The sequence below is a fragment of the Panthera pardus genome, unplaced genomic scaffold (assembly GCF_024362965.1).
Source record: "Panthera pardus isolate Hobbes unplaced genomic scaffold, ASM2436296v1 HiC_scaffold_16, whole genome shotgun sequence".
NCBI classification, from domain to species: domain Eukaryota; kingdom Metazoa; phylum Chordata; class Mammalia; order Carnivora; family Felidae; genus Panthera; species Panthera pardus.
In genome coordinates this window covers 55777301-55790712 of record NW_026526721.1, presented here as the reverse complement: position 1 = coordinate 55790712, position 13412 = coordinate 55777301, and the positions used below count along the sequence as shown (strand labels likewise).

The 13412-nt window shown below is 41.2% G+C and overlaps 1 long non-coding RNA gene across 1 annotated transcript in view; it reads right to left on the bottom strand.

The window, feature by feature from the left end:
* The window catches only part of LOC109266363 (uncharacterized), a 142383-nt gene extending 132060 nt beyond the window's left edge, over positions 1-10323 (bottom strand). Inside the window, exon 1 of the long non-coding RNA XR_002079689.2 lies at positions 10196-10323. This is a non-coding gene — a long non-coding RNA (uncharacterized LOC109266363). The remainder of the gene's footprint in view (positions 1-10195) is intronic.
* Positions 10324-13412: the final 3089 nt, after the last annotated feature.

The following is a 13412-nucleotide window of genomic DNA, read 5'->3' as shown; positions in this document are numbered from 1 at the left end:
TATGGCTCTGCTCTTCTCAGAGAACATAATAAAAAAATGCAATCATTTGCAAGAGAAAAGATAGCAGTAAATCCCTAGAAATGGGGGTTACAAACAAACCCAATCATACTGCTTTGTTTACTAATGTAATGTCCAACTGAGTCATAACTTTACAAGGAGAGACTAGAAATAATTTTGACATCATAATCTTAACTTGGTCTTGGAGACATTCAAAAACAGAGCACGTAAGAACAAGTTCAAGAACGAGGAGCAAGCTGTGCTCTAAGTGTAGGGTACTTACTACCCTCTTCTTTCTCAGTGATCACCCCCTCACCCCCAGTCACTTCTCCATTCCTTCCCTCCTTCTCACATCTGTTCCCTCCAACCATTTCCTCAACATCCACGCTGCTTTATTTCCACTGCCTCTCGGTTCCGAGGGCACCACCCACCTTTTTTTATGTTAAAAGGAGGCCTAAGCACAAAACTTCCCTCATTATCTGGGATTTGCCTGCCACCACAGTAGACAGACTGTGCAGGGAAGATGAATGCCAGTTGTTGACCAGCTGGTTAGCTATGGGAAAGCTCTTTAACTTCTGTAAGCCTCAGTTAACTCATCTAAGATGATGAGGTTAAGATTAAGATTTGCATTAAAACTTAGATTTAGTTCCTTAAAGATTTTATATTAATTCATTTAATCCTCACAACAACCTTGTGAAGCAGGTATTACTAGTCCCATTTTACAGATGAGGGAACAGAGGCACCAAGAGAATAAATGACCTGCCCAAAGACACACGGCTACAAATGGCAGAGCTGAGATTTGAACAGTTATATGGCAGTTTATACTTTTTTTCTCTCTACTGCCTCATCTACTTACTCAGTTAATACTAGCTCTGATTATTACTGATTGGCAATTCAGGGTCGTGGTCACATGATAACTGAAATGATAAGCTGAAGATGGGCATGATGTAGAAAGAAAACTAGTAAAAGCTACTGATCATCATGGGAGCAGTTAACTCATTGATATATTCACTTAATAAACGTTAGGGCTAGGCACTGTTCTAAGGGATGAATATGTAGCTGCAGATGAGACAAAGTTTTATGGTTTTATCTCTGTACCTTTCCACATGCTGTTCCTTTTGCTTAGAATGTGTACATACACATGTACACACACACACATACACACCACAATCCTCACTTCTTCCCTCACTCTGGTAAAAGGCAGCTACTGCTCAGTCAGTTCTGGATTCTCACCTTCTGCACCATCTCAGATTCTGCAATTAGAGAGGAGCAAAAGAATAAAAGAACAACAGTGAAAAAAAAAAGGAGGAAGAAAAACAAACAAAAGAAAAAATACGTTTGGGGGAAAAATATATTAGAGTGGAAAAGAGGGGCGCCTGGGTGACTCAGTTAAGCGTCCGACTCTTGGTTTTGGCTCAGGTTATGGTCTCAGGGTTCAGGAGTTCGAGCCCTCCATCAGCCTCTCCGCTGTATGGAGCCTACCTTAGATTTTCTCCCTCCCTCCCTTCCTCTCTCTCTCTCTCAAAATAAATTAAAAAAAAAAAAAAAAAGAGTGGAAAAGATGGGGCACCTGACTGGCTCAGTCAGAAGAGTGTGTAACTCTTGATCTCGGGGTTGTGAGTTCCAGCCCCGTGTTGAGCATACAGATTACCTTAAATAAATAACTTTTTTAAAAAATAAGTAAATAAAAAGTGGAAAAGATGAAACTAAGAAGCAATTTAATCATACTTGTTTGTACATGAAGGACTTTTACATGGAGAATAACACTAGGTTCTTCCCCTTAGGGAGTTATAAGGGAGGACATCATTTCCAGTGAAAGTGGTAGAGGCCAAGTCAAGCAGCTTTTACTGGGCGGTTACCATAGGCAGGATATGATCACTATGTCCAGGGGCTTACACTTTAATGAGAAGGACAGCTGTGCATAAAAGAATGACTAATAATCAACTTAACGGAACAGATTAGAAGAGTAATGAATTCAAAGAAGGGAGAGATCTCTATGAATTCATGAGCTGAGATAGAGAAGAAACACTTCACTGAAGAGACAAATTAGTGAAATCCTATAAATGAAAGATAGACTCCAGGAAAGACAAGAGCAGTAGAGAATGGCATAAAATATGATTGGAATGCCTGGAAAATGCATTTTTAGCAACTCCTTGCTAAAATCAATTTCTTTACTTCCTCACTAGAATCTGTGTCAGGTTCAGCAAATCTCCATTCTCCAATTTTTTCTCCCCTCTTTCCACTGGATAATTCCATCAACACTGTTTTTCTATTATCTAAAACACGAAAGTGAAATGACTTCTGCTCTATGGCTCCATTTCTCTCCTTTTTCCTTTTTCTTTTTTTATGGGAAAATTGCTAGAAATCATCATCTATACCCATATCTCCTATTCCTCTCCTCACATTCTCTCTAGATCCCACTCTGTTCAGGAGAACCCCACACCAAACTGTTCCAACCAGGCCAGTGGTGACCTTTGCATGGCTAAATCCAGTGGTCAATTCTCAGTCCTCTGAGTTTATCTGACTTCACTTGATGCCTCTCTCCATGAAATGCTTTCTGACCTGGCTCTCAGGACACCAAGTTCTACTCCTTCTTGATATCACTCAGTTTCATGGCTTTAAATATCATCTATATGCTAATGACTTCCACATTAATATCTCAGCCTTAATTCCACACTTCTGTACAAACTGCCTGCCTATCTGAAGATACCTCTCTGTAGATGTTCAAAGGCATCTCAAATTTAACAAATCTAAAATTTTCATTCCTAATATTCCACACCCACTTCCCCCAATTCTACTCCTTTTACAATGTTCCCATTGTTATCCTTGAAAAATGGTGGGCTCTAATTCAGTTGCTCAGGCCAGAAATCTTGAGGGTAAGCATCAAACTCATCTTCTTCTCACCTTACATCCAGTTCAGTAAGTCATGATAGCACACTCTTCAAAATATCTCTAGAATCTGGATTTATTTTTAACACCTCTTTGTACTGTGGAGTTTAAATCACTGTCGTCTCACATGGATTTTTACAAACTTGCCCATTGGCCTGTTTCTCTTCTATTCTGTTTCTCTTCTATTCTCAACAAAACAGGTAGAACATCTACATAAAATACCAGTCAGACCAGGGTAAATCTCACTCACAGGAAAGGGCCAAAGTCCGTTCTCTGGCCTACAACACCCATACGATCTGCTCTGCCTAGTTTACTCCTCTAACCTCGTCTAACACACTTGAACTTGTTCACCCATGCCAACTCTTCTACCTCTTCCCATTCGCAGAACACACCAGGCACTGCTCTGTTCTTGTCTGTTCTCTCTGCTTAGAACATGCTTCTCTCAGATAGCCACATGGGGAGATTCCTCACTTTCTGCAGGGCTCTGCTCCTATGTCTTAGAGAAGACCACGTTGGCCACCCAATCTAAAATTCGGAACTCTTCCCAAAACTTCCAATCCTCCACCCCTCTTTAGTTTTCCCACTGGCATTTATTAGTTATCGTACAATAAAATTTACTTCTCTTGGGGCGCCTGGGTGGCTCGGTCGGTTAAGCGGCTGACTTCAGCTCAGGTCATGATCTCACGGTCCATGAGTTTGAGCCCCGCGTCGGGCTCTGTGCTGACAGCTCAGAGCCTGGAGCCTGTTTCAGATTCTGTGTCTCCCTCTCTCTCTGCCCCTCCCCTGTTCATGCTCTGTCTCTTTCTGTCTCAAAAATAAATAAACATTAAAAAAAAATTTTTTTTTAAATTTACTTCTCTTATTTACTATCTACCCCATTAGAATCTAAGCTCTGCAATGGCAAGACTTTACTACTTTGTCCCCAAGGAACTTGAACAGTAACCAACAAATATTTTGTGAATGTTATCCATTCTATCCATGCTATCAAATATTAATTATAGGCTTCATAACATTCAAGAGAATCTGTACTCAGGAAGAAATTGTTTTGTGTAGAGTATAAGCCACTTGAAACCGAGGAGTTTTGGTATGGGGGGGGGGGGGGGGGAGAGGAGACATACTTTGCATTTTATCTTGTAGTCTGTTTTTTTCTACTTAGTATGTTAAAAATATTTTCCTATTTCAGTGCAGCTCTTCCTGCCCACAGGTCCTGTTCCCATGCGTTAATAAAATCACCTTTTTGCACACACACACAAAAAAAATCCTATTTCTGATGATTTGTAGAACACATCTTGATTAAGAATCATTGTAATTGCACATGCTTTCCAGCAAATTCCATTTTGAAAATACAATTACATATTTTTCGGCTTTTTAACATCTTCACCATTATTATTTATAACAACATTTTTTTCAAAAAACAGCTCTTGTTATTTTCCAAATTTGAATGATAAACATTCCCTAATCTAACACTAAAGAGTTTATTCATCTTTTTTCCACACCACATTTTCAACTATAAAGACAAATTGTAATGTATTTACCACAAAAGGAATAACCTAGAGATAACTTTTCATTAATACATTCTCATTATTGCCTATCGAAGTGATGGAATTTTATGTCATGCATTAAAAAACTCAATGATAATATTATAATCTTTATATTCTAATGACTTTTGGTGATGTAATACATATGCATATTAAACTAACTGGATGTGAAATTTGGGGAATTTTTTAAATCTCCTCAAGAAGATAATCCATAGAAGAATCCACATACTCCCAAGAACAATGTTACTGTACTACATTAAATCTAAGGTAACATCAATATTATAGCTCACTATTTATATTATCCACCATTAGGAAAAAAATGAAAGAAAAAATATCACCCATTAAAATATGGCAAAATGCTTTTCTATCACTCAGAATTTTCATTTTATGACTACTGAAAGAGCCTTTTCAGATTTATTTAGACATAAATTTCTATCATATATCATTCTTGTGCTTATATAAAAAGGAAGATAGAAGTGAAATAAATTGGTCAAGGTATTCCCAATACTTCACATTCAGAGGCTGGCTTGTCTGAATCACTTCTCAACTCAGTCTCATCGATGTCTATGTTTTTCCACCAATTTTGTGTGTTATGACATCAGAACAAAAGAATACTCTGCCGTGATGTATGTGGCTTTTCTGGCCTTACTATAGCATAACAGTGTACAGTTTCAAACCACAAGTAGACTTACAGTCTTTCTCAAATGTTCCTGAAACGGTGCGCTGACAGAAACTTTGAGGAGCTACGTTTTGCAGTCATGCCACCAAGGAGTGACAACCTAGGACTCATGTCCCAGCAATGGGAATGAGGTCATGTCTGCTATGCTGGTTGACAGTTACTGTAAAATGCTCTAGATTGTAAGACAACCACACCTCAACATCAGAAATGTAGCATGTTCAAAAATGTGACTTAAAATGTATAACATATAGCAGCAAACTTCATTTTTGCCTTTGTTAGGTGTCAGTAGGGAAATCTCACTGTTTGGTTGTGGTCTGGGTGTGCTCCAACTTTCCCAGCTAAGTGTTATGACACACGGAATCTATGTATTGCCTGTCAATAGCAGGGAAAGATTTAGGCAACAGACTTGGAAACCAGTGTGGAGGCTGCTATCAAAAGGTAATAAAAGAAAGCTGAGGTCAATAGAAACAAGAGCCCTGTTTAGGCTGGACGGCATGAAGAGATAATGTCACAGGTTCGGTTAACAGGGATATCATGGTTCATTTGGGTTCTGTTTGACGACTTGCAAATGTAAGATTTTATGAATTCTTCATATTTTTTCTACCGGACTAAGCTATAAGAATAAATGGCTAAGACAGAAAAACTTAGGAATTCCCAGTTTAATATCCTGTTTTGAAAAAAATTCACATTAGATATCATTATTTAACATTTATTGAGTTCCTTAGGTCTTATAACTGGTGTTGAAATACAGTATTAAAGGTAATCCTATAATCCTCAGGAAAAAAAATGCTGGCTTTTTCAACCCTAGCATGAAAAGAAGGGGCTGCCTGTATTATGTCAATTCACACTCTTAGAAAACCCATTAAAATAGCTGGATATTATGTTCAAATCCTCTGGTACAAAATGAGGATTAGAAAACTGGCTATAGAGAATATTTCCAACCCATCCATGGTTAAACTTACCCTTAAATATGAAATTGCATGAATCTTCCCCTGAGGAAGAGAGCACTGTAATTTTTTTCCTTCTTGCATAATAGATACACTAAAATAATAATGCAAGAAACTATAGTTAAATCAATTTACCTGACAAACAAATAAGTACCTCTTTGTATTCCCGAGGAAGGGAAGAAACTAATGGTGATGAAGTGTCCACATTTTGCTAAGCTTCTGACAGGGGTCATCTCATTTAGTCCTCCCGGTGTTATTTGTGAGGGGGGTGATTTTGGAAACCAAGTCTTAGGAAATCCAAGTAACATGCCTGAGATGGTGCAGCTAGTGGAAGCAGGGGTGAAGTTGGAACCCTGGCTGCTTAACCTTCTCAGTCTATGCTCTTTACACCCTCACACCTGCTAAAAGACTATGAGTCTGCCAAAAGTGATGCTTTCCGCCTCCATATAATCCTGGATTTCTCAAAGAGGAATACCTAAGAGAGAAGCCAATCCACATTAAGACACAGGGAGAGATTCAATTTCTATTCACCTGGTAATAAGCTTAACAGTCTATTTACCGGAGTTTCTAGAATGTTCTCTGGCTGGAGGTTACACTGCTGACACTACTAATTAGATCCTTTCCCAGGACCTAATCAAAACCATTCGGGAATCCTCTCCCTCCCCTTTTTGCTCTACCACTGCCTCTTTTTCTGCTCCCTCTGCCATCTCTCGTAGTGGATAAATGGGAATGGAAAAACTTCGTAGAGGAGACAATTGTCCTGCCCTCTAGTTTTATAGTCTAGAGTTCTGGGGCTTTACAATTGGGTTTTAATCCTGGAAAGATTAAGCAGCTTCCTGCGACTTCACCCATAATCATGAGGAGTCTTAACCCAACCAGAATGCAGGATGTTTTAACTACAATTTACACTACTAGACCCTGGGGCTGCCCACATCTCAATTGAATGAACTTTTCTATTCTCAACAGAATTTGAATTCTCAATAGAATTCTTTTCCACATGTGATTCTTTCCTTCTTTCTTTAAAGACCTTCTCCTTCCTACACATTGAGACAGAACAGAAAATCTCTTTGGCTTTCTTCCTTCTTCCCTGCTACTCTATTTATAGTTCCAAATGTTGCCAGGTGTCAGCAACAAAATTAAAGAGGGACCATTAGAGTCTCTGCAAGCTGTTGTTGTTACTTAGGGTACATGTAATATTTTGAGCAAGTTCAGTGCAGTTGCACTCATTCAAGTATTCTGGACATTTTAAAGATGCTGAATGATTTACTCATTTGCAAGCCCCAAACAAAGCCTCTTTCTGTACATGCACATCTAAGCTGCTAATACCTAAAGAAATGAACCTGAGGGAGTCATGATTCAAGCTGAAACCCTTCACTGAGAGTGCCTGTGCTAGCTGGAGTGTACTCAACTTCATGTTGTGATAAAGCAGATAAGTTGTTGTGCTTTAACACCAAAGAAATGGAGCGAGTGCTTACAATGATAATTCCTGTACCTTTAAAAGCAGGCACACATGTTCATCAACAGGTTCAACTCATCTATCTAGAAAATGGGAATGGTTTTAATTAAGAGATAACTTCTGAAAAAAATTAAACAGACTGCTTTCGCTATTGCTTTTGCTTAATTAGCTTTATCTCGTAAGAAAGCTGGAAACTCATAGCCTACTTAGTTTTATAAGTATGACAGAAGCATCCTGTGGTCAGGTGGGTGTGTGTAGGGGCGGGGGTCATAGAACACAAAGCAATTTTGCTGTGTTTCTTGGAATAACTAGCATGAGCAAGCTCATATTTTGACCAGTGGATTAGACAGATGAGGCATATAGGCAGGTGTTCCCAGCTCTCCCAATCCTGCCAGTCAGGAGAAACGACCAGAAAGTAGCAGTAAAAAAAGAACCAAACCACAAAAAGTAACTTTTAGTTTCCCAAAGCATAAGTGATCATGAGAGCATAATTCTAGTGGAGACAGCTGGTATCAGGAGCTTCAATGCACCAGATCTGGTTTGAAAGTTAGCCTCTAGCATTGGTGCGCCTGGGTGGCTCAGTCGGTTGAGCCTCCGACTTTGGCTCAGGTCATGATCTCCCGGTTCATGGTCTTGGGCCCCGCACTGGGCTCTGTGCTGACAGCTCAGAGCCTGGAGGCTGCTTCAGATTCGGTGTCTCCCTCTCTCTGTCTGCCCCTCCCCTGCTCACGTTCTTTCTCTCAAAAATACATTAACCATTAAAAAAAAAAGTTAGCCTGGCATTTTTTTTTAAGTTCATATACGTATTTTTGAGAGAGATAGCACATGTGGGAGGGGCAGAGAAAAAGAGGGAGAGAGAGAAACCAAGCAGGTTCTGCACTGTCAGCACAGCGCCCAACACGGGGCTTGATCTCACGAACTGAGAGATCATGACCTGAGCCAAAACCAAGAGTCGGACACTTAACCAACTGAGCCACCCAGGCACCCCAGCCTGGCATTTTTAAGACCAAAAGGTGGAGGTAGAGGGAAAGATAAACTAGGTTTCTCTTTTACAGTCTGCTTGAGCAATTCAATGTGCTTTACGATTAGTTTTTACCAAAACTTTTAGCAGATATTTTTATATCAATTTAAAAGACTATAGGGGTGTCTGGGTGGCTCAGCTGGTTAAGCATCCAACTCATGATCTCAGTTCAAGTCTTGATCTCTGGGTCATGAGTTCAAGCCCCACGTTGGGCTCCCGCACTGGGTATGAAGCCTACTTAAAAGTAAAAATAAAAATAAAATAAAATTATAAAAATGGGTATACAGAGGCTCTGAACTTGGTCACACAGAAATGCAAGTCTAAGCAACCCCAAAACCATATACTAATCATTATATGCAGGTAATGTGGAAGTCAACCCTAAGTCTCCATGGCTTCAAAGCCCATGCTTTTCCCACTATATGTGTTGAGTTTTGCCTTTTTTTAAAAACACTATTCTGGAAGGAAAAAAAAAAATGAAGCCTGTATTAATAATGTTTTTGAATATATTTAGTTATATTTAAATGTGTTATAGTTCCAAAACTCACAGAAGTACTAATAGCAAAGGAGATATGACTAGATATCCAGGAATAAAAGTAAATCAGAGTCCTACAGGATTATAACTAGTGATTAGACTCAAGTGATCATTATGGGGCCCCCCCACAAAAGTTAGCAGTTTACCATATTTATCAATTTCCTTTACAGCATTCCCAGAGACGAATGTCACCGGTTACTTCTAAATTTGCCTCGGGTTCCCACCACTGAACACTATTAATTATAAGATCAAGTATAATAACTCTGATGTATTCCAGCTCCTCTCCCCCCTCCCACTCCATAGTCCACGTCCACCTGCACCAGCCCACTTTTGAGTAGTAGAGGGCAAGGCTCAGTGTTCCCAAATGTCATCGTGTAGAGCATTAGAATAAACCTTAATCTGTGTACACTCTAATGACATTTCCACTGCTCCAGCCTTAGCTAGCCTGCAGCATTCACTCCCGGTTCCTTTTTGGTGATGGTGGTGGGTGTGGAGCACTATTGACAAAGGATGCTTCAAATTTAAAACTTCAAAAAATTTCTGCAGACCTTTTTTCTTGAACAAAAACACTTTGTTTTCATAGTCCCGGGCTTTTTATACTTGAATTTTCTTGTCTCTTTTACAACTAACATCAGTGTGTAATTTTTTTTTTTATTAAAATGCAAAGATCTGTGCTGTTTGAGGCTTTTCAAGAGCTTAGAGAACAGTGGGTGTATATGCAGCTACCTCATATTGATTTCTCCCTCATCTTCAGGATTAGTTGATTTGCTTCAAATAAGATTTCTGTACCACCTGCATCAGAGAGAATTTTAAAACCTCAGTAGAGAACTTAAAGAAACAGAAAATATATAGAAAATATCATAGTCAATATTTATCTTTATTTCACTTTGCAAGTTATTCCAAAGAGATTTCTAAATACCATGAAGGAAATGCATGGCTGTGGATATAAACCAAGATGAACCAAATGAGAAAAGCAAATGCTTTACTTTCAGAGCTTGCTAGAGCGAAGGTATGTAGGTTTGCAAACTCCGGGGCTTCCCTGCGGAGGAATCTGAAACTGGCCCCGCACACGGGGGGCAAGGACATACCCAAGAAAGAGGCGGTATGTGGCACGTTTAACAAGCAAGGGAACTTACATGCTAGGCTTCTCTGGAGAAGCTGCAAGGCGCGTAGATCTCCACACCCGCCTGCCAGAAACTTCAAAGTTTATACAGAGGCCTTATCTGGGTTAAGTGTACCGTCCAGATGGTCTTGGCAACGCATTGCTTGCACCCGTTCGCGTCCCTGAATATATGGCGCTGGCCCGGGAACAATCCGCGGAACGTGCAGAACGTGCCTTCCCAGGACGGCCTAGGGGAGGAGCCCCCGATCCTCTCGCTGGCCTCAAGGGTCAACCGGGGGTCACATCCATTTGATGACCTCCTGCAAAACTCTATTCCTCACGACTGGCTCTTACCGATCTTACAGGCCCGCCCCTTCCGCCCCTTTCGCAGTGTGCCCGGAGGGATAAGCAATGGGTTTTATTGGCGTGGAGGTGCTCATTCAGCAGACAGTAATGACTGCTTCAGGCTCTTGCAGGTAAACCCAAATTTCTTTGCACATATCGTGACCTCACAAGGGCTTCTTCATGATCATTCATCCCTCACCATCCCTCACCCCATTGTCCAAGCCACAGGGCCAATCCGTGTTCGATTCTCAGTAGTCCACAATCTGTCATGAGCCATCTGGCTTTCTTACCAGCCATTCCAGGCTGCCGAAAACACTACGAGCAGGGCGTAAAATACCCACTCAGTGCGGTTCTTGGGTAGTTTCTCCAATTTCCTTATGCCCCGCCCCAAGCAAATTTGTATTTGTTTGACCCTTGACATTTTTTGTGGGGGCAGTAGACTTATTGGTTCCCAGTTGGCATCTCCCCTCAGCACTGGTTTGATTACTCTAACACAAAAGTAGAATTCAACGACAAAGGTTTGCAGAGCTTGGGCTTGTAGGATATCAATGCCCAATATGCTCTTTGGTTTTAGAAAGATAAAACCATATTCTCACAGGGGAGAACACCCAACTTGCAGGGTCAAAGGGCCCTTCCTGACTATAACCAATTGCCCTCCGCAGCCCACAGATGGCGCTGAGGGGGCCAGAATATTTCTGAGGGTTAGTTACCATGTATTAGAGTACATGTGGCTCCAGTATCCACCAGAGCTGTCACCTTTTGTTTGTTTGTGGGAGACGAGTGAACAGTGAGCTCAACACGAGGCCTCTGAGCCCCTCCATTGGCCCTCACCTGGAGGCAACCCTGCATCCCACACCCAGGATGTGGGAGGAACCCATCCCAAATAGGATTGTATCCCTGAGGCCTCTGCAGGAGCAGGAGAGGCATCTGGGATGATCAGGCAGATGGACAGGTCTGAACTGTTGTTCAGGTTTTAAGGCTTTCCATAGGCTGATGAACACAGGGATTGCGGGTCTATCTTTCCAGGTGGGGCTGAGGTGCGGGCAGCAATGAAGTCAAACCACATTTGCTTCTGGGCTACTTGTACTAGAAGCTTTACAGCTGATTAGGATAGCTGGATTTCCCAGCATCACAAATGTCTTGTCCCATGATTGGCTCAGCATAGATATCAGCATATCATACCAGGTACTGTGGGCAGACTATAGTATCTTGGCTTTCATCCCTGCAATGAATGTATCTAGATCAGGACCTTCAAGATAGGAGTGTAGATGGCCTATCTTATTCCCAACTCTCTACAAATTTGTTATACCTTCTCTACAGATTCCCAGGGTCTTACATGCCCAGGAAGTTCCCCCTCGTTGAGCCAATCCTCCTTGAAGGCTAGAATAATCCCTTCTGTAAGGAAATGAGTACCTTGCACACACACATGCAGGTGCTACTGGAGGGAAGGGTATATGATGAATCCTGCCTGGACAGAGAAATGCCATCATGCCCATACCCCATAGCCACACTAACCATGCCTGGATGCTTTCCCTGGCCTTTTGCTGAAACTTGGCAGCTATATCAATAAGCACAGGGGGAGTATATCCTCTCAACATGAATGTTTCCTGAATTGGAGGCTACTGGCTGGGGTTGTGGTTACTGTGCTTTCACTTTTTCTTTGTATCAGGGGTCAGAAGGCACAGAATGTTTTGTCCATTTCTTTTTTTTTTTTTTTTTAAGTTATTTTAAGTGTATTTAAGTTATTCAACACACATGAAGGAGGAGCAGAGAAAGGGAGAGAGAATCCCAAGCAGGTTCTATGCTGTCAGTGCTGAGCCCAATACAGGACTCAAACTCACAAACTGTGAGATCATGACCTGAGCTGAAGTCAAGAGTCAGATGCTCAACCAAGCACCCCCGTTTCACTTTCAATCACCACAACACCTTCGTCTTTATTCTCCTCATTTACCCAGATATCTTACCTCTTAGGGTCCCAATCAGTAGCCTCACTTCCCAGAAGTTGCTTTTTTTTTAGTCAGATAAAGGAAGCTCCAAAAAGACTTCTTTCTAAATCTGTTGAATCTCAAATGCCTTCAGCTTAAAATAATCTTCGTATCAACTCTGGAGTTCCAAGGGGGCCCCCACAACTTCTAGCAAGCTGGCTTCCTGGGCTATTTATTATGGATAAGGGAGTTGATTTCCTGGGAAAGTTGCTATAGGTTGTGAGAGCTCTATTTATATATATGGTTCAGCCATTGTCCATTTGTATAGTCAGTCTCTCATGGTCATATGTGATACCATTTAGCAAGGAAGGAAGAAGAGACCTTTTTTCTCCTTTTCTTATAAATCCATATTGTCATGAGTGTCAGCACATGTGCCTGAGGTTTAAAGGAATTCAGAATGAATATGGAATACTTTCATCATGGTCAGCCTCTTCTTTTTGTTTTCAGCTCAATTGTCTTGCACTGAGACTGTGCTGAGGAAGAACTGCATCCCCTAGCCAACAGATACAAAGAGAGTGCAACTGAGATGGAAGATATACAGGAAACAAATCTAAAGGCAAGTGAACACAGGCTCAAGAGAAGGAATGTGGGCTTTCATTGAGAAGGATTCTTAGAGTGACTGGTTGTCTGGCTTTAACTCAAGGAAAGTCATAGGGGATGATCACCCAAGGTGGTGGGGAGAGACAGAAGCAGAGAGAAATGGAACAAAAGGGAAAAGACAGTGAGGCTCAATCATTCTAATTAGTGCTTAACTTTCTTACTACAAAGAGTGGTTGGGGACACCTGGGTGGCTCAGTCGGTTAAGCCTCCGACTTCACCTCAGGTCATGATCTCACAGTTTGTGAGTTCAAGCCCCGCGTTGGACTTTGTGCTGACAGCTCACAGCCTGGGGGCTGCTTTGGATTCTATGTCTCCCTCTCT